The 25,605-nt window shown below is 38.3% G+C and overlaps 1 protein-coding gene across 7 annotated transcripts in view; it reads left to right on the top strand.

The window, feature by feature from the left end:
* DLGAP2 (DLG associated protein 2) overlaps positions 1 to 25,605 on the top strand; it is a 474,554-nt gene that overhangs the window by 112,530 nt on the left and 336,419 nt on the right. For 2 of the 7 annotated variants that reach the window (XM_032184998.1, XM_032184996.1), the window contains exon 1: positions 25,317 to 25,502. The exons of the other annotated variants lie outside the window; for them this stretch is intronic. The gene's annotated coding sequence lies outside the window, so the exon portion shown is untranslated. Of the gene's footprint in view, positions 1 to 25,316; positions 25,503 to 25,605 lie in introns of those variants that run through there. 7 annotated transcript variants of the gene reach the window in all.

Below are 25,605 nucleotides of genomic sequence, written 5' to 3'. Positions count from 1 at the left end.
GGATCTCAGTCTTTTTAAGCAAAGATACGCAAAAAGTTTTCAAAACAGCAACATATTTTCTACCCTGAAGCCCCTCTGTAAGCAATCTGAAAGTACTACTGTGCCTGGGCATTTTTCTTTTTTTCTATTGTTCAATTATTTATGATAACAGATAATGCAGTAGCATCGATAAGCCGTAATTAGCCAAGTGCCTTCGTATCACCCACAAGAATGATGATGCTGGGAAGAGTTAAGTCTCTGCCCTGCTGATAGTTGCTGTTCTCCCCATTCTCCTTGAACACCACACGAAGAGTGACGTTTGCGTCCATTGTAAATAGTAATAGACCTGAAGGGAATTGCCTGTACCTCTGTACCTGCATTTGCTTTCTCATAAAAAAAAAAAAAAAAAAAAAAAGGAAATAACATTTTACTGAGGCACGTTTCTCCTGGCTGCTTGGAACAGGGGTCGGGTGACTCATGTTTGTGGTTGCTCATGCTTCAATCTCTTCTGCTGCTTACAGCTTGGTCTTGCTGTTTGTTTTGCACGTTTTGCCGCTCTCCTACTTGTTAAACATTTTATACCAGACCAATGAATAACAGTTGATGTCTGTCCTTTTCACCCAGCCAGATATGACTGTAAATAAAATACCTGCTCTGAAAGAAAAGAAAATTGGGAACAGGAAAACAAGTCAGTCTTTCAGCCAAGCAACAAACCACGGTCATATGCTTGAGGACAGATTTTAACCCCAGGTTTGAGCGACAATTAAACTATATTATGGCATGTTCCCAGCAGAGGATGGATAAGGAACATCAGATACAGCTTCTGAAGGAGCTCTTTTGTTGCTGGGACGCTTGCAGTTCTTCTGGCAATGACCTGAGGATCCTAACTGATCATAGCTCCCAATAGCTGGACTGGTCATTTCACAGAACTAGGACAGAGTTAAAGATTTTCCTTATGCTATTTTCCCTCTAATTTAGAACCACTGAGTTACCCTTTTTCAATGATATTTTTAAAAGTCTTAACTGCTTGCAATTTTATTTAATAAGCTAAAATGTTGCTTTTATGTTACATATTAACTTGCAAATAAGTCAGTCCAGATTTCCGATATGCATTTTGCACTCAGGGTAAAATATGGATATCAAGATGGAGTTGCAGGCTTAAAGAAATAATAATAGCAGTAATTCTGTTGAGTATGAACCCAGAAGGTCTATTGCAATTGCCTTGCCTGATCTTCTATATAAAACAGTTCAGAGGACTTCCTTTAAATAATATTTATGTAGAGTAGACCGTATCTTTTAGGGGAAAAATCTGATTATGATTTAAAAAAAAAATACAGTAATTTTAATAACAACTGGCCTTTTATCATTGTCTCCCTAATGCACATCTGAGCCACATCCTTAACAGCGGTTTACTTTAATGCCATTTCAATCTCCCATAATACTTTTTCGATATATCTTACTGCAAGAACATAAATAATATCTAGTGCCTTTACAGGATTTCATATTAATTAAGTGGAAATTATTTCTTATTTCCTGATGTAGAGGTTCTATAACATAAAGTCAGGTTGTTGTTTCTGTCTTTGGATTTTTCTGTGTGTTTGTATTTTCTGAGAATGGCTTTATTTTGAGTAACAAGATTTTTGCTTTTAAGAAATACAGGGCAAGACACAAATCAGTTAGAGAGTTGTTGACAATATTCAAAAATCTTTTATACTGAAAAATGTGAAATCATTAAATTTATCATACAGTCTGCAATTGAAAGCAGGAAAGAGGGTGCTGGCTAGATACTGTATTCAGGACTCCAATGAAATAGTACAAATAAAAAATCAGTGTTTTCCAAATAAAATAGTCTTTAATTGTTTTTCCCAGTAAGGACTTCTTCCACCTCCACACTAATAAGCATTCTTCTGTGCTTCAACTAGCTACCCACTCACTTTCTCTCTTTAAAGACATCGGCTCTTCCAATTACCATTGAGAATTTTCAGTCTCTCATTAAATTTGGAGCAGTAGGCAATTTAATCAGGTGGTAATCAGTGTAACATTACAGAAAATGACCTTTAGAAATTGTATGTTAGAAATCTGGATACTCGGTTTTATCATACACATTCTTAGTGTTTAGTTAGTTTACAGTTCTCTTTGGAAAAAAAATAGATGTAGACAGTACTGCAATGTGGTCAAAAGTAGAAACAATGATTTTCTTTACACATCGTTGTCTTTGATTTTATGTGAAATCTCCTATAAATCAAGCAAATATTAAATTTGGTTCCCCTCTTCTAAAGCCCTGTTTGTACAGGCTCGAACAAGCGTGGAGCTGACAGGGACTCTGGAATGTTGGTTACAGCATAATTCCTCGGACAAAATCCACTTTTTGGCTGTTTATTTTTGTTTTCCTAGTTAAAGTACCATCTCCCATTCCTTGCAAAGAAGAAACCCTTTTGCAGAGGGAGGTTTTACGTTACAAGGTGTGATTCAGAGAGTACTCGTGGGCTGTGGAAGTGCAGCTGACGGCGCCTGTGGGAGCAGCAGGCAAGCAGAGTACTGCAGTCTGCTGCGGGGCTTGGTCTTCTCTGCTGTGGGGACAGGGGCCAGTGGCTCCAGAGAATCCTTTTCCAGACCCCTCTAGAGATTTAAGGCATCACTTTGTCAAAGAGTTTGCTTAAACAAGGGCAAATAGATAGAATGGGAAAGCTGCCAGCCCAAAATGAGTGGTCTGCTGGCACAGCATGGTTTGGCATGGCATAATTCTGATGAAGCATGCTAAGCCATTCAGTACGATTGCTGCCTGTGTTCATTACAAGTTGGCAAATTGTAACTACCCTCATACAAATAAGCCATTGCAAATTTGGTTTTTAGTTAAGCAAATTTAGTTGGGTAGTAGAACTGAGATCCAAAGCAACTGCCTGTCCCTTGCACTCAAATCACAAATCAATATTTTTTTTCTCCCCATTCATGACTTTACAAGCACATGTAGTCCTTAAAATTTCTGGGATTTACAGCTTAGTCACAAAATTCTACACCCCCTCTGGTACGAGGCTTTTTATCTGTGATCCAGACCAGTTAAAGCTGTGCACTTTTATGCTGTTTGGAGGCTGTCTATGTAATGCCTGCATCATACAAGGTGAACAGAGAAGATTTGCCTTTTGGCACTCTTCTAGCAGTGATGTGAGTTGGGTGTATGGTCTGGGGTAGTAGACCCAGTGTACTTTGTGTTTCTTACACACTAGCATTGTCTGAGGATCTAAACATCTTTTTCATATTATATCACATTAAGTTATGTTATAGAACACTATTTAGCACTGCCAGCCAGAGGAGAAGATACATCATCCTCTTACACATCTGTATCATAAATACAAAAATATTCATGTTAAGAAAGCAGGACGACCAGTATTTCCTAAGAGAAGTATTTTAAAGGTGTTACTGTCATAGCAGTTCTGCTTCAGTTTTGGTGATGAAATCTGAATCGGCTCCTTGCAGGAAAAGAATACCACTTTCATGAGATTAGAATTAACGAAGAGGCACCAATTTCTCCCCTTGGTGGATTAGAGAAATTAGCAAAAAAACAGTATGCCGAAAGTGAGCATCCCAGTACTACCCTTACATATTTCCTGAGTACACATCCAGGAAGAAAATCTGACAGTGAAGCAGTGTTTAATGGTCTTTCTTTCACAGTTGGTGAATAACAAAAATGTTCAGCAAAATGAACCTCAGGAGAGAGGCCAAACTCAAGAGCAACTAAGTGGAAATTAAAAACCATGAGAACTTTGAATGGCTACTTATCAAAAGAGAAATGGGTTCCCTCTGCTGTCTTCTGGATTAAAAATCTGTTTTACAAAATATGAAATGAGAATGTTAAAATACTAGCCACTGATACACAACACTGTAATTCGTTGAATATTTTAGGATTCTGCTTTGAGTTGTTGTCTCTAAGCAACACGTCAGTCAGTGTTGCACTATTTCATATGACTATAAAATATATACATTTTTTCTCACCTAAATAGCGAGATTGTTAAAACCTTTGAGGACAGCTATGTTAAACAGTGGATTAGTTGGTAAAAGCCAGAAGATCGATATTTGATTGTTTTGACTCCTCACTATAGGACTCAACTGGGAAAGCTGCTCGTCAAAAACACATTGAAATGGAGACAAAAAGGTAAGATTGAGAAACAGAATACTTTTAATATCTTATAGAACCACAAATTATCAATAAGTTAAGAAAAAATAAAAACATTGAGTACAGTAGAGCATAGTTTTAAGATCATACCTTTATCCTTATTCAGAGATATGAATTACCGGGTGTGTAACGAGATTAATTGAAGAAAAGTCTGGAGGGAATTTTACAGATGTCCTAGTCATGAGAAACTTTGCAAAAAGCTTGTGAAGCTGCCCACAGATTTGAAGCTGTGAGAAATCTGAAATGCCACGGATGACTATGACGCTACTTAAAATTGCTGAGGTTAATGGACTGCATGGTAGGTATTATGAATGTCACTTAACTGCACTGCTTTTACAGAACATAGTTTTCCTCTTCTAATAATGTTAATTATGAAACACACATAATCTGAGACAACATAATGGATGCTATTGTTCCATTTGTGAAAACACTTGATGTTTATCAGTGCTAGTGAGGGACAGCATGCTGCATAATTCTGCTGTATTTAATTTTATATTGTACATAATATGACACTACTGTGGATATGCTTTTTTGCATGCCAGTTGAACACCACAGTTTTCATCTTCACATTAGAATATGCAATACAAATCTGTTCCCACTTTTATTATAGTAAAGAATTCAAAGTGAACCTCATCCAGTACATTCATTATTTTCGAAAATGAGTGAAGGTTTTCTTCAGCCTAATGAGTATTCTTTCCTTAAAAAAAAATAAAATAAAAATTGGTCTGGTCTTCAATACCTGAACATTTCTAATTAAATTTCTTTTTTTTTTTTTTTTTTTCCCAACAGGTGTCCTGTCTCATTTGCTGGAGAACTACTTTGGACTGAATCAAGATATAAATAAAATTACCAAAGATCATGAAACAAATGTCATGGGCATAAGAGCTGGTAAATAGCAACAGCTACAGAGAGTAGAAGTCTACATTCAAAACAGTCCTGTTTAAAAAAGGTTTTGAACTTTAAGCCCCTTCCTTTCCTTTTATTCTGGGAAGTGTAGATGATAGCGTTTGAATTTTATCCTGGATATACAAAGATGTATGTTTTAATAAAGTCCTGTGAACATTTATACGAGTGTTTTGTTCTTGCTATGAACTAATGAGGCCAAAAGACAAAGGCCTCTTTCATATGTCACAAAGTGCTTTCTACAGATTGATAAACTTCATCAAATATTTGTTACCTTTATACGGAGAGGTATTACTCCACAACTTGGGTTATTTCTAGAAATTGTACCCCCTCACTTCTGTACCTTTGATACTGATTATGTGGGATGTGTCATGTCCATCTCTTACTTGCCCCATAACCTACTTTCAATTAAATGAAATATTTGGGATTTGGAAGGATTTTTCATTTACCATTTTGATAGCAAAATTTAGAATATAATTAAGATTGACTATAGTATTTCTGAGCTCGAGATCTCATTTTTCTGTAATGTGTAAATCCTATCAGTCCCATGCAGGTTGAAAGCTTAAGTGTTTTACAGATTCTAAAAGTGTTGTCTGTTGAGCTGCATTTAGCCACTTTTGAAGTACTGCAAATAAAACATTCTCTGCTTCCGCATTACAAGCAAGGAAGCACTGATTTGGAGAGAAGTTCTTGAAGATACGCTGTACTGTTCATAGCTCTGAGGTACTATGTTACAGAAATTTCTTTAATTTTCTGCTCCTTCATACCCATCCCTAACAAACTGTTTTGTTGAAAGCTTAAATTAATAATATTACAACAATAAAATTCACAGCTATTGTTCAGGTCTTTGTTCAGTTGCTTTCTGTCCTGAGTACTTCCAGTCTTGATAAAGGATAAAATCATTTCCCCACACTGGTGTGGCAAAAAAGAGCACTCTGATCACATATGCTAACAGATTGGTTTAAAGACACACCTCTCAAAAATAGTAGATACAGAAAAAGTGAAAATAATAGTTCAGTGAAAAACATAGAAGTTGTTGATATTAAGAAACAAGAAGAAATGTAAAGAGTTCCATCAGGAGGTCCATATGCTTGTCTTTAATGAATGTGTGGTTTTGTCTTTGAATCATCTGTCTATAAAGGAAAGAAGCAACCAAAACACAACTTTTTTGTCATGAACAGAGAAATATCTTTGAGCTTTATGCACACATACCTTTTGAAAATGTCTTTTTAATCCACAGTTCTAATTCAGCTTGGACTTAGTCTTCAGTGACACATTTTGAGTTAGAAATAAACATACACACACACACACATATATAAGCTCAGTACTAGCTGAAAATTATCTTATTGCTGGTTTATGTGAGATGAATCCAGTTCTTGAAAAACACCACTGTAATGAACAGAAAACTATTCAATTTTATTATTTTCAGCAAAAGAACATTTTCTGAGCCCAGTAAGTCCTTCTCCAGCCACATCATTTAGAAAGGCGGCCCCATTAACACTCATGATACTGGGTGTTTGCTCATGTATGAGCAAAGCCTACTACTATTGTTAGTGCTCTGTCAAACAAAAGGCGATTAACTGCTGAGAGTCCCAGACTGGAAAATGCAATGTTAATGTCCATTTCCCTTTCATTATTATTGTAAGCAGGCGCATTCTGTAATGGGGCTCTATAGGGAAAAAAGTTGCCTTCCCAAATCCCATTAGCTCTGCTCAGAACTGCTGCATTGCGGATACACGTATGCCTGCAGCCCACGCCTTTGGACCGGGGCATCACCCTGTGGTCTTTAGCAATTATAACCAACACTTAACTTGTATGATTGCCTCTTCAGCTCCTACAAGCCAACAGATTATGGCTAAAATTCTCCTCTGAAGGCATGAAAAGGCAATTATAAAAATGTGGGAATAACAAAGCATTTATCAGAACTCTGTGCTGTAGTGTGTGATTGGAATGGTCGTATGTAACCTTTATTTTTCCTCCCTATTGGCTATATTGTCCATGCTGTCACAGGAACCCACATTCAGAGGATACATAATGCACCGAATGCTCCACGGTGACATTGCAGTCATCACTAAGAGACAGACCCTGAAAGTTTTGTAAGATTGTCACTGAATTCCTGATGCTGGGCCCAGCTGTGCCTGGTGTTTAGGCCAATGCCTAGGGAAAATTCCATCGAACAAACTGCTGTCTTGAGCTAAACAGTAGAAACTATTAATGTTAAATGTGAGAATTCAGAAGTGAATTTTGTTTTAGGAAATACAGAAACATGCCTATGCATTTAGTAGTTTTTGAATGCTCAGAGATTAAACGGTGAGAAAAAGATCAAGTCCTTACAGTTATCAGCACATGGAGTATAGTATGCCATTAATTTACCAGATTGTGAGGGCTTTCAGAATTTCTGTCTTATCAACCAACTTTGCTACCTTGGGTACAGAAATCATCCAAAGTCACCCAGAAATCAGGAACCATGTCTTCCACCTGGCATCTGTTTTGTGTCAAGAGGCTCCAGAACTTGACTTCCAGGGTTCTTGGAAATATGTGGCCTCTCTGAGCATCCATCTCCCCTCTTATGAAATAATAATAAAAATAATATATTCACACAGATACTTTAGGAGTTAAATAATTAATGTTTTGAGTAGCTTTATGCAAAAGCACTTTGTATGATTAAGTACCGCTTTAATTAATTAGTTTAGGAATTTGATAATATTCTTTGTGGGCTCCTGCAGTGTTTCGTTTAGAAGAATGCTATTTGGTCTTCCCAAGGGTGTATGCAGGACAGTGCACCTAGGACACAACCACAGACCTTGTCTCTGTCCCTCCAAATGAGAGAAGACTAACTGTTAACTGTTGGAGAAGTTAAATTTCTTTGTATCTCCTCCTTCAGATAGCTCCTTACCAAATATGAGTTACTATGCTGGGGTGGGATTTTTTTTTTTTTTTCTCTGAAAGTATTAATTGGAAGGGCTTACATTAAAATGTTGGAACCCCAAGTAAGTATTGGTACTGTTCAACAGGACTGTGTGCATAGAATCACAGAATGGTTTGAATTAGAAGGGACCTTACAGATTATCTAATTCCAACTTCCTGCCATGAGCAAGGACACCTCTCACCAAACCAGGTTGCTCAAAGCCTCATCCAACCTGGCCTTGAACACTTCCAGGGATAGGGCATCCACAGCTTCTGTGGGCAACCTCTGCCAGTGCCTCACCACCCTCATCATAAAACAAAAAAAAAAAAAAAATTCTTCCTTATGTCCATCTCTTAACCCTCTTTCAGTTTTTTGAAAACCATTTCTCCTTGTCCCTGTCACTGCAGGCCCTGGTATAAAGTCTCCATCTTCCTATCAGACACCTTGAAGTACTGAAAGGCATGATTTAATAGCAACTGCCTGTTTTCCTAACACCTCCTCTTGATCTTTGGACAAATAGGTCAGATACATTTTTTAAATTATCCATGCTATTATACTGATGTTTGATTATCCCTGAAATATGAGCTTGGGGTGATTCTAACAGGTCTTCTCAGTTGGTTCACTGTAGGCCGTTGCAGTTTGTGCTACGTGGGAGATGTCAAAGGGACACAGTGAGAGTCAGGCCAAGTGCCTAAATTCCCATCTCACGCAGAAATAAAAATAGTTATATGCTGGGTTTTGCAAATTCATACACCCAAACAGCAATGGCTTCATTTCCAAGCTGCTCTTCCCATGAAATTGCAGATAAAGCACTCTTTTATTAGACATGCAATTCTGACTGTTAATGGGCTATAATGGCTAGTAATGATTGCCAAGGCTAGCATGGAGCACTTGTCTTTCACATTTCAGGAGGAAAAAAAAATATTTTACAAACTTATCTGTTCTTCAATAAATACTAAAATTGCAATCTTTCCTTATGATAAAACCAAATAATCCAGGTCCATGCTAGGCACAGGTTTCTGAGATGGCATCCCCCTTCAATTTTAGGGCCAAATATACATTTGAGTGGGAAAGATAGATGAGGAAGTACATTTTTGGGTGAGGAAATAGTGTCTGCCCTGTTTTTTTCGTCTTCACCTTGAAGGGAGAAGGGAGAAGAGATCATTTATGGTACAGTGCAGATGTATCTCTCTCTTCAAACTGATAAGCTTCTTACAACGATATAGATCTGCACGTCTGAGACCACCATGCTTACAAATGCCTCTTGAATATTAAGGAATTTTAGCCAAGCAGGATAGTTCCCCGATGTCTGAACACATCTGTGTCTAGCTGTAGGTGGGCCAGTCGCCTCTGAGTGCTTTTAGCCTAGTCATCTATGCAAATGCTGAACTCAGATTCACTTTTAAACTTTCCCTCCACTTTGCATCAGTTCATGTGCTCTCAGCTTCCCTTGCTAGCTTCCAGCCTGGTGGCTAGCACGGTGGAGTCTGTTTCCAGATTGTGGCTTCTAGATGCTATGGAAACAGAAATAAATATTTTCAACCTTTTTTTTTTTTTTTTTTTTTTTTTTTTTTTTTTTTTTTTTTTTTGTATTTCAGATTATGTAAGTGCACCAGTAACAATGCATGGCAAAGGGAGTGCAGTAATTGAATGTGCTGTGAGAGCTTACTCTTTGTTGCTTAGCAATTAAATGTATGCACGTAGCAGCAGCACTGACAAAAATGCTAATAAAAGGTGACAAGTTATATCTCCTGAAAAAAAATTACACAATTAAGTAAAAAAATCTTTGACGAGATACCAGAGCAGCAGCAAATGGTACATACTGATAGATCTTGTCCCTCCTGAAGGCAAGATCTTCAGGTACTGGCCACTAGAGGGGCTGAGATGATGGGAATAGAAGGGATCCACATTTATAGCATGGGCTACAGACACACAGTTGTGCAAACATGGTAAGGCTTTTTGTTATTGTTGTTGTTGTTCCTTTATTATTTGTATATATTTTTTCTCTGTAAAATGTCTAGAAACATGTTCTGTTTTCTCTGTTTCATTTTTTTCTCCTTGATGTTCAGGTTTGCCGATTTTTCAGAGCATCTCTTTCAACCGAATTTCTGACTTTCCTAGCAGATCCTTGAGTCACAGTAAAAGATTTGATTTATATAACATGATGCAACCTGTCGTCTTAGTGTAAATAGGTTTATCTATAAAACTGCGTCTTTCATAGTACCAAACTGCTCCATTTGCTTTCTTAATTTAGGGCAAACACGAAGCAGAGGAACTGCATTGTAGGCTGTAATTCTCAAAAAAAGCCCAGCATTTACAGACTCCTTTCTTTCTGTGATTTGTATGTTTAACCTTTCACTCCTCTCTCATCCTTAGTCTCCTTCAAAAATCTCTTGTCACCTGGATTTTGCTCAGGAAGTGCACTGCTACTTGGACCGGTTAATACTTATTAAAACACTTGCTTTGCTGTGGGTATAGTGTTAAGGGTTTTATTGGAGCTTTTTCCAAAACAGCTTGACACACTGTTGCATGAAATTCCTTTCACTACATTTAGTAAAGGAATTGCTTACGGGCTGGAAGTAATTGCTCTTAAAGAGTTTGTTAATGTCTGTGGTATTTAGCAAATATTAGTTACATGCAGGATGTGAAAAGTTTTGTTTTCTTCTAGCAATTCTTTCTTCCTTTTTTTTTTTTTTTTTTTTTTTTTTTTTTGGGCTTTCCTTCATTAGCTTTCAGCTCACCATAGTGCTGATTCTGCATTTGACAATCTGCCTGCATAGTGAATTGCAGGATCTGGGCCCAATTTTGATCTATTTATATTATAGTCCATTTCATTTTAACTGAATGCAAGTACTAATTTGGCCATACTTGCTTTCAGTGTTATCTCAAGTTGTGCCAAATCATCAGACAGTCCATTTGGAGTTTGGCGGGCTTTGCTGAAACTCCTGCATTTCTGGTCAAGTGCTATTGAAAGATACTTCTATTTATCAAACAAAAGTAGCCTACCTCTTGGCTTGGTTCAGCAATCCTAATTTTCTATTCCATGAATTAGAAAGTAAGATACTACAGACCCTGAATCAGTGCAGATCAGATTGTATTCTGTGTAAATAATATGAATTAAACTAGTTTTAATTCATGTACTATACCTCTTAAGAAAAAAAAATAAATGAAAACATACAGTAAAAATAATGATGGCAAACTGAAATGTTACTGGTCTCCTCTTCCCTGTCTTCTTTGTAAGTGTATTGATAGAAGAGTAATTGAGATAACTGCACAGAGAACAGTGCTGTTGTATGATACAAACAGCTAAAGGCTATTTGGAGAGATTTTTCTGACTAGTCAAGTTCGTGTTCACTTCATTTCTTAAGTTTTCCCCAAAAAAGGATTTTTTTAGCATGTGTTAAGCAGGTAGGAATTATCCTATACAGATGAAATTATACCTAGACCCCAAGCCAGCTAGGGTAAATATATCAGAGGGCAAGGTAGAAAGACAGTAAAAGTGCAACAGATTGTTGTGCTAAAATATTCTGTGTGCATTTGGTTGTGATCTTTTTAATGAGATGGTTTACAACTTGTTCAGGACATTGAATCAAAGATCCAGAAGAGGAAAGATATGACTCCACTGGGTTGATATAAAAACAAATTTCCCTGATTTCTCTCTTCCCTCTTCCCCCTACTCCAGTAAATGTTATCTTGGCAAAATGTGCTCTGAGTGAATCAGTTTGATTTGTGAAATACTCTTCTCCGAAGGCTGCATTTAGAAAACTACTTCCAAATAAGTGTATGCTATCCAAAAGTATCAGAAATATTTCAAGCATTAGAAATAGTTTTTAAAACATATTTACATATTTCTTTCTTCCCATATTACATGCAATGACATGCAAATACGGTTTGTGCATGTGTGTATTTACATATATGTGTGTGCATATGAAAAAGCAAATACTTTTTAGAAATGTCTATTTAAATGTCTGCCTGGAAATGCATGCAGTATGTTCTTTTTTAAGTAGCCTCCTCCTGGTGGTACCTTCACTGAGATTCTCACCAGTTCCCATGTAGTGTTCTGTAAATACCCTGTGAGAATGACTAGCAAGGAGGATGATCTTGCATAACAGGCAGCTGACTAATTTAGACCAAGAACACTGATCTACAATGACTGAAATAGTCTCAGTCTTGTTTCATTTTTGACATTTGAAGTTTTAGCATTACACTCTATACCTCTGTATCTCGGTCTGCGGAAGTCACTGCTCATATATTCAACCATTTTCAGGTAGAGCAAGAAAGGGATAAACCATTCTAAATATCAAAGAAAGGGCAGGATTTTGTGTGTTGTGTATGTTCCTGACACACAGAGAGGGCCAGGTAACATTTATGTAAATGATCTCTACCCTATACCACTTCTTTGGATAAGTACCATAGTAGACCATCTTATCCATCTTTCTGAGCTGGCTACTTTGCCCTTTGTATTTTATTCACCTTTCACTGTACCTTGACCTAAGCTGTTCTTCTCTTTTATCCAACTAGTTTAATTCAGGTTTTAACAAAGAGACCGCTTCCAAAAAACAAAATTTGTTGTCTATCTCTCACCTGCATCTTCTTCAGTTTTGGACCATGCATGTAAAGGCTGGGGCAGTGAGGTGTGTTTGTGAGGTGGTGCCACCTCTGTGGCCATCTATCCCACTGAGTTTGGAGATACTACTTTCAGTGCAGCTCTAACAGAGGCTGCAAAGAGGCAGGACTTGCCTGAGCACTGGCCGGGTCTGGGCCTGAAGCCAAGGGATGAAGCTGAGATGGAACATGAGTCCAATGAGGAACAGATGAGGGAACTGGGTTTGTTTAGTCTGGAGAAGAGGAAGCTCAGCGGACACCTTATTGCTCTCTACAGCTACCTGAAAGGAAGGTGTTGGCCTCTTCTCACAGGTAACCAGTGATAGGACTAGAGGGAATGGCCTCAAGTTGTGCCAGGGGAGGTTCAGGTTGGAAATTCGGAAACATTTCTTCTCAGAAGGAGCAGTCAGACAATGGAATGGGTTGCTCAGGGAGGTGGTGGAATCACTGTCCCTGAGGGTATTTAAGGAAAGGTTGGACATGGTTTAGTGGCTGACATTGGTAGTAGGGTGATGGGTTGACCAGATGATCTTGAAGGTCTTTTCCAACCATAGTGATTCTATCACTGTATGGCAAGGTGGGAATGTTTTTGAGTGAAAATGACTGATGATCAGTATAGCTGCTTGGAGGTCCACTCTGTGTTTTCATGTGATTGATACCCATCTCTGCCATAGGTGTTTATACAGAGTCAGTGCCATTGAGTAATATGTGGTATTTACATAACCATCTGAGTCCACTGGGTGGACTGAAATTTCCTTGCCACAATTGACTCTGCTCTTCATCCATGATCTTGAACTTTTGTTAGAAAAGACCTTATAAATCTTTCAGATAGCACCACTCTACATTTGATACACAAAAAGCCATACATCTTATATTCCTTGCTACCATAAAAATGTGACTCATCACTGCAACTAATTTTGTTTTGAGAAACAGTGAACTGCATCAGAATTCCTAAGGTAGGAAGAAGTAAGGGAAGAAATGACTGCGTAGTTTGCTAGATTTGTTTTAAGTGATGGTTTCTAAATCTGAATTCCTTAAAATATAAGAAAAGAGTAGTCAGTAGTGTGAATAAACTTTACAGGAAATAAGCAGTCATCTGTGTTTTGTTTTTTTCTTTTTCTCTCTTTTTTTTTTTTTTTATTTTTTCTTATTTTTATCCCAAGCATGTCTTGCATACAGTCATTAGCTCAGCAGTTTTAATATTAAATTGGTTCACAGCAACAGCTTATACCTAGCTTACAGAATATGTCGTTATCAAAAGGAAAACATTGCCTGAGTTGAAATTTTCTTTCTCGCTAACAAACACAAGAAGGAAGTGATGGGTAAAATTTAGAACACTATTGTATAATAAATGAGTAATCAGAGGAAATTTAATGCATGGACAACAATCTCGCTGTTCTGTTGCTCAGATACACAGCTTGCCTGAATCTAAATATATTGATTTATAAAAGGTGCGTATTTGGTGATAATATCCTGTAAAGCCTGCAAAACAGTGAAGAAGAATATTGATATAACTGGTTGGCTACTTAAATAAGCCCTTAAAGGAGTATAGCAAGTTACTATGGGGTTAAGCTTTTAAAATTACACGGTGGTACAGGTTTGGGCCTGCAACAGGGAGAAAGGGGTGTTCAGAGACATCTACTCAAGGGCTTTGTAAGTCCTGATCAGTGCAGAAGAAAAGCTCCACGGTGAGAATAGCCTGGCACACAGCCCACATCATGGCAATGGAGAAGATGAAGTTAAACTTGCATATTAGCGTTTTTGAAGAGTGGGATTTAATGCTCTCAGGATTTTCAGCCTCCTTAAAAGTCTCCATGTGTGTTCCTGGAGATATTTGTTAACTGATTGATAGAAAAAAAGAGAATTGTTCTTTGTTATTAAAGAAAGTCTTTGCAACAGAAAGGATTATAAACATCCTCCTCGATATCTCAGCATTTTAAAAACATTTCTTTATCTTGATATTAACTACTGATGCTCAGTTTGCTACTGAGTATAGATGTCTTTATGAATATAATAATGAGAAATAGGTTGGCTGCCTATTTCTTCAGAGACACAAGAGGTAAGGAGTTCACAAGCCTTTTGCCTTCAGGCCCCATGCAGTTCCCCAGGGTGGGAGTAGCCTTCAACTTCTGGCATTTTATGGATGCTGCAAAATCGTGGTAGCAGGCTCGGTGTTGGAGACCACTCAAACAAAGAGGTGGGTTTCAGGGAAAGCTGGGTTTTATTTTTGGCTGCTCAGACTTTGCAGAAGGTGAGGCAGCTGAGGTTTGAGGTTAGCCTGTGTGTTCCCGCTGGAGACTGCTGCCAAAGGAGCAGCGCTCGGAGTGCTGTTGGGAGTATGCGCTGACCTGTGGATAAATAAAAGACATTAGAAATGCAATTATGCCATTAGAACAGCCGAGGGAATAGTTGCCCTCTAGATGGAGCTGTGCCCTTGTGTTATAACGGAGTTGACTCTAAGCATGAGGATTAAAGAAGAAATCTTTCTTCTGGAGGGCTGGGTGGCAGAGCCCTGTTGCCAGCAGATGCCCTGCTCAAGCGTGACAGGGGAGAGCAGTTACAGACTTCACTCTGCCTCTCATATGGATATGGGTATGGTAGAGCAGGCTGTAGGACAGATTTCTCTGCTAATAGCAAAGCCTTTTTATCCCAGCTCCCACCCTAGCTGTTTTCTCTCAGGCTTCCTGTTCTCCCCTCTCCTTGTTCACTTCTTGCAGGTCACTTTGTCTCTTAGCATCTTCCAGGCCCACAAAAGCTGCCATTTCCTCAGCATCCTCACTGTCTACTTAAATCTAGCTGCTAGCTGTGTACTGTATGATAATGTCTTTTTAATAGCTGTATTTTCTTTGTACTGTGTACTCAATTGCTGTGATTGTGAATGGGCACTGTATTTGCCTGTGCTTTAGGTAAAGTGAGGGCATGTCTTCTGTGTGCTTATAACTTCACTTGGAATGCTTTCTAAAGCATAGCTCACAGCTTTATAGGACATTTCATTGCTATATTGGATTGAATTCATCTGAACAAGGTCTGTATTTGCCTTAAATATTGTCTTTTTATAGTTTAGCTTGTTCATGGAGTAGGATATTCTGTCATTTCTGGTCCCTATCTAGTAATGTTGTAGCCGAACCCCTATATTAAGCCATTTTTTAGGGCTGACCACTTAGGTTCCCAACAGCCAGGCTGTGAATTTCATTGTGCTGGGTATGTGTGTTTCTGAAGAGAAGAAAATGTGCTTATGTGCCAGCCAGCCTGTAACATATTTTAAGTAGCATGATGTGACGTACTTAATGGTTAGTATACAGAGGTCACTTTATGTTGTTTTTTTGTCATTTCTCCCAGGAAAGAAGCTGGTAGCACAAGTATGCAGGCAATAATAACAGAAAACAGCTTAAAAGTCAAAGCAGCACTCTACTAATAAGTATAAGCCTTTTGGGAAACTCTCCTTCTACAATTACCCAGCTTTTGTAAACTCCCACTAAACTGCTATTCTATTTATGCTGAAGCTTGGACACAAGTCCACTTATTTAGTAAGACTTCATCAGAAGGAAAGCATTTTTCCCATTCTCGCTATTATTACAACAATTTTCTTCAATATAATTCAAACCAGTTTCTATTACTGAGGTAGATACTGATGACTTCTACTGAAGGCATGAAGTAGTTGTTACATCTTTGTCCTTGGAGACTAGAGATTTCAGGCCATAGATTAAACTCTTTTAAACTAGTAGCTAAGCTCTATGATTTTCCAGGAAGTACCTTCCTCCCGCTTTAATGTATGAATTATGTATGCCATGAATGGGAAATTATGAAAAAGGTGACCACTGAAGGTTTGTTGTTTCATGTGACACCTAATGCATCGCCCAAAGTCTTTTATTCTGAAACTAAGGGATTACAGGAAAAGCTTTTGTTTTTCTATTGGAATAAGAAAGTAATGGTATGACAGACAGTATTCTTATTTCTTACAGGTTGGAAATAGAATCATAGAATCATAGAATGGTTTGGGTTGGAAGGGACCTTAAAGATCACCCAGTTCAGCCAGGGACACCTCCCACCAGACCTGGTTGCTCAAAGCCCCATCCAGCTTGGTCTTGAACACCTCCAGGGATGGGGCATCCACAGCTTCTTGGGGCAACCTGTGCCAGTGCCTCACCACCCTGTGAGGAAGAAATCTGATCTGAGTACACCCTACCTGCTCAAAACTCAACATCAATTGCATTTTGCATATCCACCTTGTAAGAGAGTGTGTGATTATGGGAAAGCTCTGTTTGTGGCTGTCTGGGGTAGTGTTGTCTCAGTATTTGTGGCTGGAAGAGCTAGAAGAAATTAAGTGTAATTGGGTGTTGTTAGGGATTGTAGATCCTGTATGAACCGGAGCTATAGTCCGGTGCAATTCCTGCTGATGATTTTCAAGCATTCTGCCCTGCATTTTCTGTTGCCAGTGAGCACTCTGTGCTTCCTGTAAAAGAGGGAAAGGTTCACAATGAGAACCTTTGCAGAGGACCTCATTGAGGATATGAAGAGTAATATTAAAGAGCTTTCACCTAAAGTGATCATCAGCGAAATGAGATAGAGGGGAAATGAAGGGAAATAGCTGAACTGATAAATAGAAGAGTGCATTGATCCACCTCTGCCAGACGAGTCACCTGGTGACTAAGGCAACTAGCTGTGAGGAGGTATTGAGGGGAACGAGAAGAGGAATGAGTTACCTGGGTGTAGCAGGAGTGGGGACGGTGCTTCAGGCAGCTTTGCAGAGTAACAGACAGTAGCAGTGAGCAAAATCTCCTAGTATGCTTGGAGGAACTTGAGTAGAAAACTACCAGCAGTAAAAGAATAGAAGTAGGAAATGGGGTTTAATGGCTTTATGGTATAACCAAATAACAATAAATTCAGGAAATGCAAGGCTTAGCCAGCTTGGTATTTATGTAAGAATACTTGATAGGAAGAAGCATGCTGATTGCTATAAAATAAAGCAAAACCAAAAAAAAAAATTGTTTTGCGTGTAGCTATTTTTTATTCCATCGGACAGGGAATCTAATCAGGGAAGACCAACTTTTAATTTTCTTAGAAACGGAAAGATTTACAACAATGCTAAGTGTATTCCTCTGAATTTGGCTGGCTTGGTCCCCAGCTAATGCTTCTCATCTGGCACCTGCTGTAGCATTTTCTGGGTTTCAGCGTTGCACTGGCCAAGAGCAGCGAGCTGCTCCGCACACGCTGCTGAAGCTGCTGCCTAATGAAGCATTCCCACTGCAAGGTTTCTGCTGCAGTAATTGTCCCCATACCCAGATGTGTAATAATGTGCCTCAGCTAAGGGTCTCAGCTTAAAAAGGTAAAAGCAGCACAGCTAAAAGGCTGATAAACCAAAGAATTTTTTTTTCCTGTCTGAATAATTTTGGTGCATTTGGTGAATTTTAATGCTTATGGAAATTAAAGATTTTATTGGAGGCAAAGCAAGTGTAGGCAGTAACCATAGTGACTTCTACACATAGAAGCTTTGCCAGTGTGTTTTCAGTTCTAGTCCTGCAAAAACCTAGTTATCAAACATTTGTAGGGTCTTATTGGGCAATTACAATGAAGGGTTGATGCAGGGGGGTCATTGTCCTTTACATAAAGGGCTACAGCCACAGAAACACAGTGGTCTTCTGCCAAGCTCCTCATTGAGGTCAAACCTGAATTATGAAAGCGTCAAAGGTTGCCGCTGCGAATATTAATGTTATTGCAGATGCTTTTCCTTTGCGTGCTGGCAGGGTTAAATAATCTATACCTGCTTTTTTGTCGTATTGTTCCCTGGCCCTCAGCCACGCTTAAGGAAGACTTAAGGTGGACAGTTGTATGGTAAAATGCTTTCCCTGAGCTGTTGCTAGAGGATTTTACCTCTTGTTCCTAACCCACTGTTAATAAGTAGTCTTGAGTCCATTGTCTTTCTGCAATAAATGTGAAACTTAATAGGAATAGTCTATTGAAAGCACATTTCTTCTATTTTGTTTGCTGTGTCAGAAATAACTTTACTATTTTTAGTAGACCTGCTAAACAGTTCTTTCACTGCACATTTGAACAGCCACAGCTTATGCTAGAAGCCTCTGAATTTATTCAAGATTTAAAAAAAAAAAAATTAAAATTTGTGGTACGGGTCATCCTGAAAACTTTGTTTTGGGGTGGGAGCAAGGTTTCCTGCAATGACAATGTAGGCTGGTTGGGGAGGTGGAAGACCTAATTGTTATTATGTCAAATTACCATGCATTTCAGTATCGAATATTGTAATATTGAATATTGTATGTAATTTCATGAAAGTATTCTGGAGTTTCCTTCGTTACAAAAATGTAGTTTCCCCATCCCATGTTATGAATATATATTTTCCCCCAAAAGAAACATTTAAAACAATTCATTTTATTTTCTAAAGGAAAAGGAAGAGTCGTTGATAAATAGCCTCTAAATACTGTGAGAAGTCAGTGAACGCTATTGATTATTTTTATGTTGTCATATACACAGCTGTTTACCTTTATTACTTTAGGTTAACACAGAAGATTGAAGGGTATTTGTATCAGAATGTTATTTTTAATGCATATTGTGGGACCCAGTGCACCACATTTCCTCCCATAACCATTGTACCATGTTTTTTATATCTAGCTTAGGTTTGACATTGGGGAAAACTCATTTAAGCACTGTAGGTTTTTCTTCCTTTGGAAACGTTTGCCGGTGATATGCATATACTTTAAAGTTTGACTTCTCAAATTTATAGGGAATGAAAACAGCATTTTGTCAAGCTATTGCATATATTCAGTATGAAGCAGGGCCTCAGAAGAAAAGCCATTCAAGAGGGCTTTGTAAAACAGTCAGAAGCAGTCCTTGCTTTGAAGACCTCTCAGTTTATTTAAACAAAACTAAAAATCTTTCTTTTCCCGTTTCAATTTCAAGTGGATGTGCCAAGGCATTGTTGTGTGAACTCAGTTTTCTTGAGGTTTAATATGCTCTTCTGAGATGCTCAAAAACAGGGACAAAAATACTGAGCCCTATATATTTTTTTTCCTAAGAGCTAAATCATTCCATCTCACTTAACTAATGTATTGATTGCCTTTATCGAGTCCATAATAGTTCTGAGTTTATGAGCTGTGAGGCCTGGAAATGGATTAGTGCCAGTGTCTGCGATGAGATATGGCCAGAAGACAACTATTTTGTCTCATGGCAACTTTTGCGGTTACAGAACTTGACTTTATTTCACCTTCAGAAGAAAGTTTGTCATCTGAGATCACTGTATCAGCTTGAACAAGGACCTGAACGTGATGTCAATCCATACAGTATGTTGCCACTTGAAAAGCCCAAACTCTGGTGCTCTAGCACATATTTAACCTTAGCCATACATAGTAATCATATTTGCATGCTGGAGGTAAGGATTATGTGAAGAGTCATGTTTACACATGACCTGCTGTGTAACCCTACAGGCCATGACCCAGAGCTGGTGCTTCCACAGGAGGCCCATGGGCAGAAGGCTTCTCTGGCCATGCAGGGCCTTCATAAAGCCTTTCAGCTCTGCAGCTGTGGACATACATCTCTCTTCCCCTTCCTCAAAGCCTTGTTTATCTGCTTTTGCTTTTCCCTGATTCTTTCTCCTTGGTTTCTTACACAAAGCTAGCTCTCCAAGTCATACTCTTCATATTCCTTGCGCTACAACCTCAGAACCTCTTTTTCTCTGCAATAAGTTGTTCAGCTAGTATTATAAGTGTTAATTTTTTCAGTGTTTTTTTTTTTTTTTCTTTATTATAACATAAAAACAATTGAACTCAAGAGAGGTAAGCAGAGGAAATCTTTTTCACCATTGTTTCTAGGACTTTTTGGCTTCAAACTGTATGACGGGGTGAGATCTCAACCAGGAGCTTGGTTCCGGAGGTTTTGCTGCTTACCAATATCTTATCAATTCTGCTTCTTAGAGTGCCATTTCCAATCTTGTCATCAAATCTACTGTTTACTCCTCAAAAACACTAGGAATGTAAAAAATGCAGAAATTGACATGTAAACATTGTCTTGTATCACCCCTTATTGGGGGATTTTTCACAAAAAGTCCTGCTCACAGCTGCTTCTTCCACTCAGGTGATATCAGAAGAATACAAAGAATTTCTAACATCCTAACCTACAATAATCTTTTTACATGTCACAGATTTATGATAACCTTTGCTGGTCAATATTAGGACCATTCTAGATTTCTACAGGACTGAGGTCTCTGTAAGAAGACATTAAGTAGCATTTTGCACAAATGATTGGGCCATAAATGTTTCAACACGATTCTGTTTCAGAACAGTGGGGACTTATACCAAGGAGACAGTGACTTAGTAAACTGCACAGTTTCAAAAGGAAAATTGCATCATACAGAAATTTTTATCAATTTCTTCCAATCTCCCAAATGATGGTGATTTATATAGGAGGGTCAATAGATGCAAAAGTATGGTAGTTACCCTATCGATCAAAAACTGGGCTATCTTTGCTTTGAAAAAGAAAGGAAAGCCCCCCCTTAAATATTTTAAATAATTCTGATCTCAATTATTTTATTATTGATATGGACATTAAAATTATGTATTTTCCCATTAAAAAATGTCATTTTTCACTTTCTAGATATTTTTTACACCTGTATTTCTAATGGAGTGTGAAATTAAAATGAACATTTATGTTTTCTTTGAGGTACCAGCACTGCAGCTGGTGGTATAGAAAAGAGCTTATGAACAGTTTTTTTTCTGATTATTTTGTCTGTTAAGCAACAACATATTGGGATTGATATTCCTGAGAATTCATTTAGGTCTGATATTGACAATAGGTATTTCTAGATTTTGTTGGGTAATAGGATTTTGACAAGTAATTAAAACCCATAGATTGTTCTTCACATCATTATTATATTATGCCAAATTGCATTTGGCTTTAAGAGGTTGAAATCCCCCTTTGGAGTTTTCTGTGGCCTTATTGAAAAGCCATAGTGATGAATCTCAGAGAGATTTAAGGAAGAATGTTTGCTTAGGTACAGCAATGCATCTTGTAGTCATGTCTGTCCAATGTGCCATGTCACTTAGGTTCAAATACTCAAGAGGTTTTAGGCACAATAGACCTAGCTAAAAGAAGGAGGATTCACATTTTAGCTTTTAGTGTTTCTGATCCTGACTGCAAATATTAGAAAAGGATAGCAGATTAAACTTTCCTTGTCCAAGAGCCTTGTTTAATTTTCCTGTTTGTTTGCTATAGAAATGAGTGGAGGTGCAAGTTCTTATGAGGCTTTTCTTTGTCTTAGTTTGCATATTCCTCATTAATTGACACAAACAAGGGCAGATCTTACTAAAACAATTAAAGGAAGTATTGCACAAACTGCCGTAACTGTTCTACTCCATGTCTGCAAAAGGATGACACATAAGATACACTTTTTATTGGCATTGATTGTTGGTAGTCTGCAGTTTAAAGAGGAAGGCATTGCAATTTTTTTAGTATAATTTTTGATCATCTCCATGTTTTCCCACTAGTTAATATATGCCACAGTGACACTGGAGATGGCAGGGTTTCTTGCTACTCAAATAAGCAGACAAAGCTTATTTAACTGAAGCAGTTTCTTCCGTCTCTTCTTTGAAGATACTATCTACTAAAATATCAGTAGGTGTTTAGAAGCATGGTGCTTATGGTGATAATGCAAGAAGGTAACACCTTGCTGTCTCTTCCCTTTCAGAATGGAGTTTCGAAAATCCAGTAGTATTTTATTACTTGGATCCCACTTCTCATTAGTGGAAGGTCTAAACCTTTTAAACATAGTCCTGTCTGCTTATTTTCTGCCCAGGTACGTGCAGATTGATAGACTGGCCCAAATGTCTGGAGAGATTTCATTTCCAAGTGTGCTGGAAAAGAATAAGCCTAATAAAAGGAAGGACAGCAGGAAAGTAGGAATTTCAAAGGTAGTCCAACTTCTTTGTTAGGGTCTCAATTCTTTTGTTATGATCTCAGATGTAAAGCAAAGGCATAATGAGTGGCAGAACACTATCTTGTGTGGTCTGCAGTTTTGCCACATGTCCACTGGTTGCTTGCTTAACATTGGATGTTGTGGCTTATGGCAGTTTCCCCTGCACCCAGTTCAGCAGCTTTCCTTTCTCTAAAGTGACTCTTTTCAGTATAATCCTTAAGCCCATTCCTAAAACAAGAATATGTTTGGGGTATTTTCTCACAGTATCTTCCAACACAAATGCGAACAGCTTGGAAATCATGTCCCCATCTCTTTATTTCTATAAAGTCCAGGCGTCTTTAAGCAAAGATCAGAACCATCAGGGTATCTTCCACTGGACCATGTTTAACATCCTGCTCTGTATGGGAAGGCCATTCTTGCTCATTACTGCATATTTGATAAGCTCAAAACTAGGTTAATGAAGAGTAGCTCAGATGCTCAAAAATATACTGCTTTAAGAAAATTCATGCTTTCCTAGTAGGAAGAGCCTTATAAGTCTTTGTACATTACCAAGAAAATCTGACAGTTGGCTTTTCCCAAGGCAGGACCGAGTTTGATGGAACAATGATGAATATTCTTTTAAGCTATTTTCTGCCTTTTTTTCTCCTCACTCACATTTCATCATTTTTTATCTAGACAAGAGAGAAACTTCTGGACCATCAATCTCTGTTACACTCTCACATGCTTCCACTTTCTAACCATTTCTTGTGTTATCTTTATCTTTTGTCATGAAAACATGTGGAAAATATTTATGCCATCTGGACATGCAGAGTATGTGCTTTTCTACTTACACCCAGTACTGAAATGAAGGGGTTATGATCCCCTGAGTCAAATCAACATTTATGGCATTGCCAAGACAGCCTATCTAGGGAGCTCAGCTAGTGCTACCTTGAAGATGAGCACGGTCAGGAGGGAGAAGGAAAGCACCTGCTCATGTCTCAACTGCTGTTCAGTCCTCTGAAGTAGTTTGCTCCATTGATTTTTGTCTCTGAGGAAGGAGTTCATCTCTTTAGGGTGTTTTCAGAAAATCCATTGACTTTTCTGTTTTGACAGCATAGCTTTGTCTTGAAGCTATGGATGCTGTGCTCAAATTTTCCTTTCACCCCATCTAGACCTGATGTGAGTCACTGTGGCAGTACTGCTTTTATTATTAACATTTACACTGCTTGCAGTTGGGACCCTCTCTATTTATCATACATAAATTTAGCAGAAGATTGCCCCTGTCCCAAAGATGCTATGAAGTGAATGAAAGGCATTACAAGCACTGTGCTTGGTGGACAAGCTGGATTTCGAGAAGCGGACCCTGTTGTGGTGGAACCACATCAGGCATACAGACAGGCATCACAGTTTCCGTGCTTTTAAACTTTAAAGTTTTCTACCCCAAATCCCCAGCCTGACTGGGGTTCTAGTGAGTGTTGTCTGAACAGTAACATGGATGGATCATGTTATGCCTGTGTAGTTAAAGAGGAGTTGTTTGGATGCTGTGCTGTTTGTTCAAAGCAGGACTACGTAAACCAAGATCTGTGGAGATATAACATTGAAAAATGCTCTCATATTGTTTCTTTGAAACTGGGGGCTTTGTTTTGAAGTTCTTGCCAACTTCTGCCAAGAAAAATATTCAACACAAGGTTCTTCAGCAATCTGCTTTAGCCACTAGGAGCAATTGAGTCCCTCGGGGAAAGGGTGGGGAAGCCAATGAACCCTGCATCACCTTAACCTCTCCTCAAAGCTCCATGTGCAGGCAGATGGAAATTATTTTCTGCTAATTGTATCATAATATTTCCCAAATTCATGTATTTAATGGAATGATTTTTCTTATGAAAACAGTGATCTGGGAAATTAAATTCGTGTATGATCCGCCCAGTTAGAGCATGAAGCAAACCGGTCTAGCAGACTGGATTTCAAACAGTCTGAGGAGATTTTGTTACAGAGTTCATATTCCAAGCTACTGTGACAAGCAGTTGCTAATTCTAAAAATATTCCCTAAGAGTGGGCTAATTTGTGCATCACTGAAGCATCGGTCCTTTTTGCTGTCAGTGTATATTTTGCAGTTGCAAGGAAAGAGTATGTACAGTCCTTAGGATCTGCTAAAAGGAAATTGGCAGCTGCACTTCTTAACTGAGAGTGATTTTGTTCATATCTACCAGTAGCCTTGTGAGTGCATGAGGCATTTGAAAAGGTGCCACTGCTGTGTGGTTATGCTTTATTTGCCTTTACTACCTCTCCAGTTCCTTTTAAATGTATTTATTTATTTATTTGTAATGAGCTCCACCAGACAGGTTTACTGTTTCTCTTCATTTTCAGCTTTTTAGATGATTCTGCAGGTTTCGTGAGATCTCATCAGCAGAAGCTGCTGTAGATTGATGGGACCCCATCAACCACCCTGCCCACTCAATATTATAAAGATTTGTGTCGTCAGTGGTCATGACGTTTGGTAGGAAGTTGCCCATTTATGGATACTAGAGCAAATGATATCATCACAATAGGTGGCTCCTGTCTAAATAGGATCATTTGTGAAATGAGATTACAGGCATTTATCTGGGAAACAGGAGACAGAGGCACCTGCTTTATGTAATTGATATCCTGGGGAATTATTGTGTACAATAATCAAGAAAAATCTTCATTTCTAATTCTATTATGTGGGAAAAAAATATCTCTTTTTTCAGCCTGCATAAAACAAACCCCACTTCCACATGGAATAAGCTCCAGACCATGTTTTCTATTATGCTTGAATATATGGGACATGCATTGCAATCCTATGCTTGCCACACTGCTGCAGTATACTTGTTTTGCAGAGCTCTGTAGCAGGCTAGTCAAAGCTGTGACTAACCAGACCCTTGGATACGTACTCTAATCTCTGGCCTTTATTTTTACAATGAATGTGATTCGTTCTTTGATTGCATATTTTTCTGATCTGTGAGAAGCTTCATGCTCTGTATTTGGATGCTGACTGCAATACAGCAATAGTCTTTGATACGGTAAGTCAAAGATGACTCATTTCTTACTCTTGTGCCTTCAATTTATACTTTCTACAACACTATATCATCAGGTAGAAAATTATGTGTTAATTAATGTTGAAGT

Source organism: Aythya fuligula, chromosome 3, assembly GCF_009819795.1.
Source record: "Aythya fuligula isolate bAytFul2 chromosome 3, bAytFul2.pri, whole genome shotgun sequence".
In the NCBI taxonomy this organism is placed as follows: domain Eukaryota; kingdom Metazoa; phylum Chordata; class Aves; order Anseriformes; family Anatidae; genus Aythya; species Aythya fuligula.
This window is presented reverse-complemented; position numbering and strand designations above follow the sequence as displayed.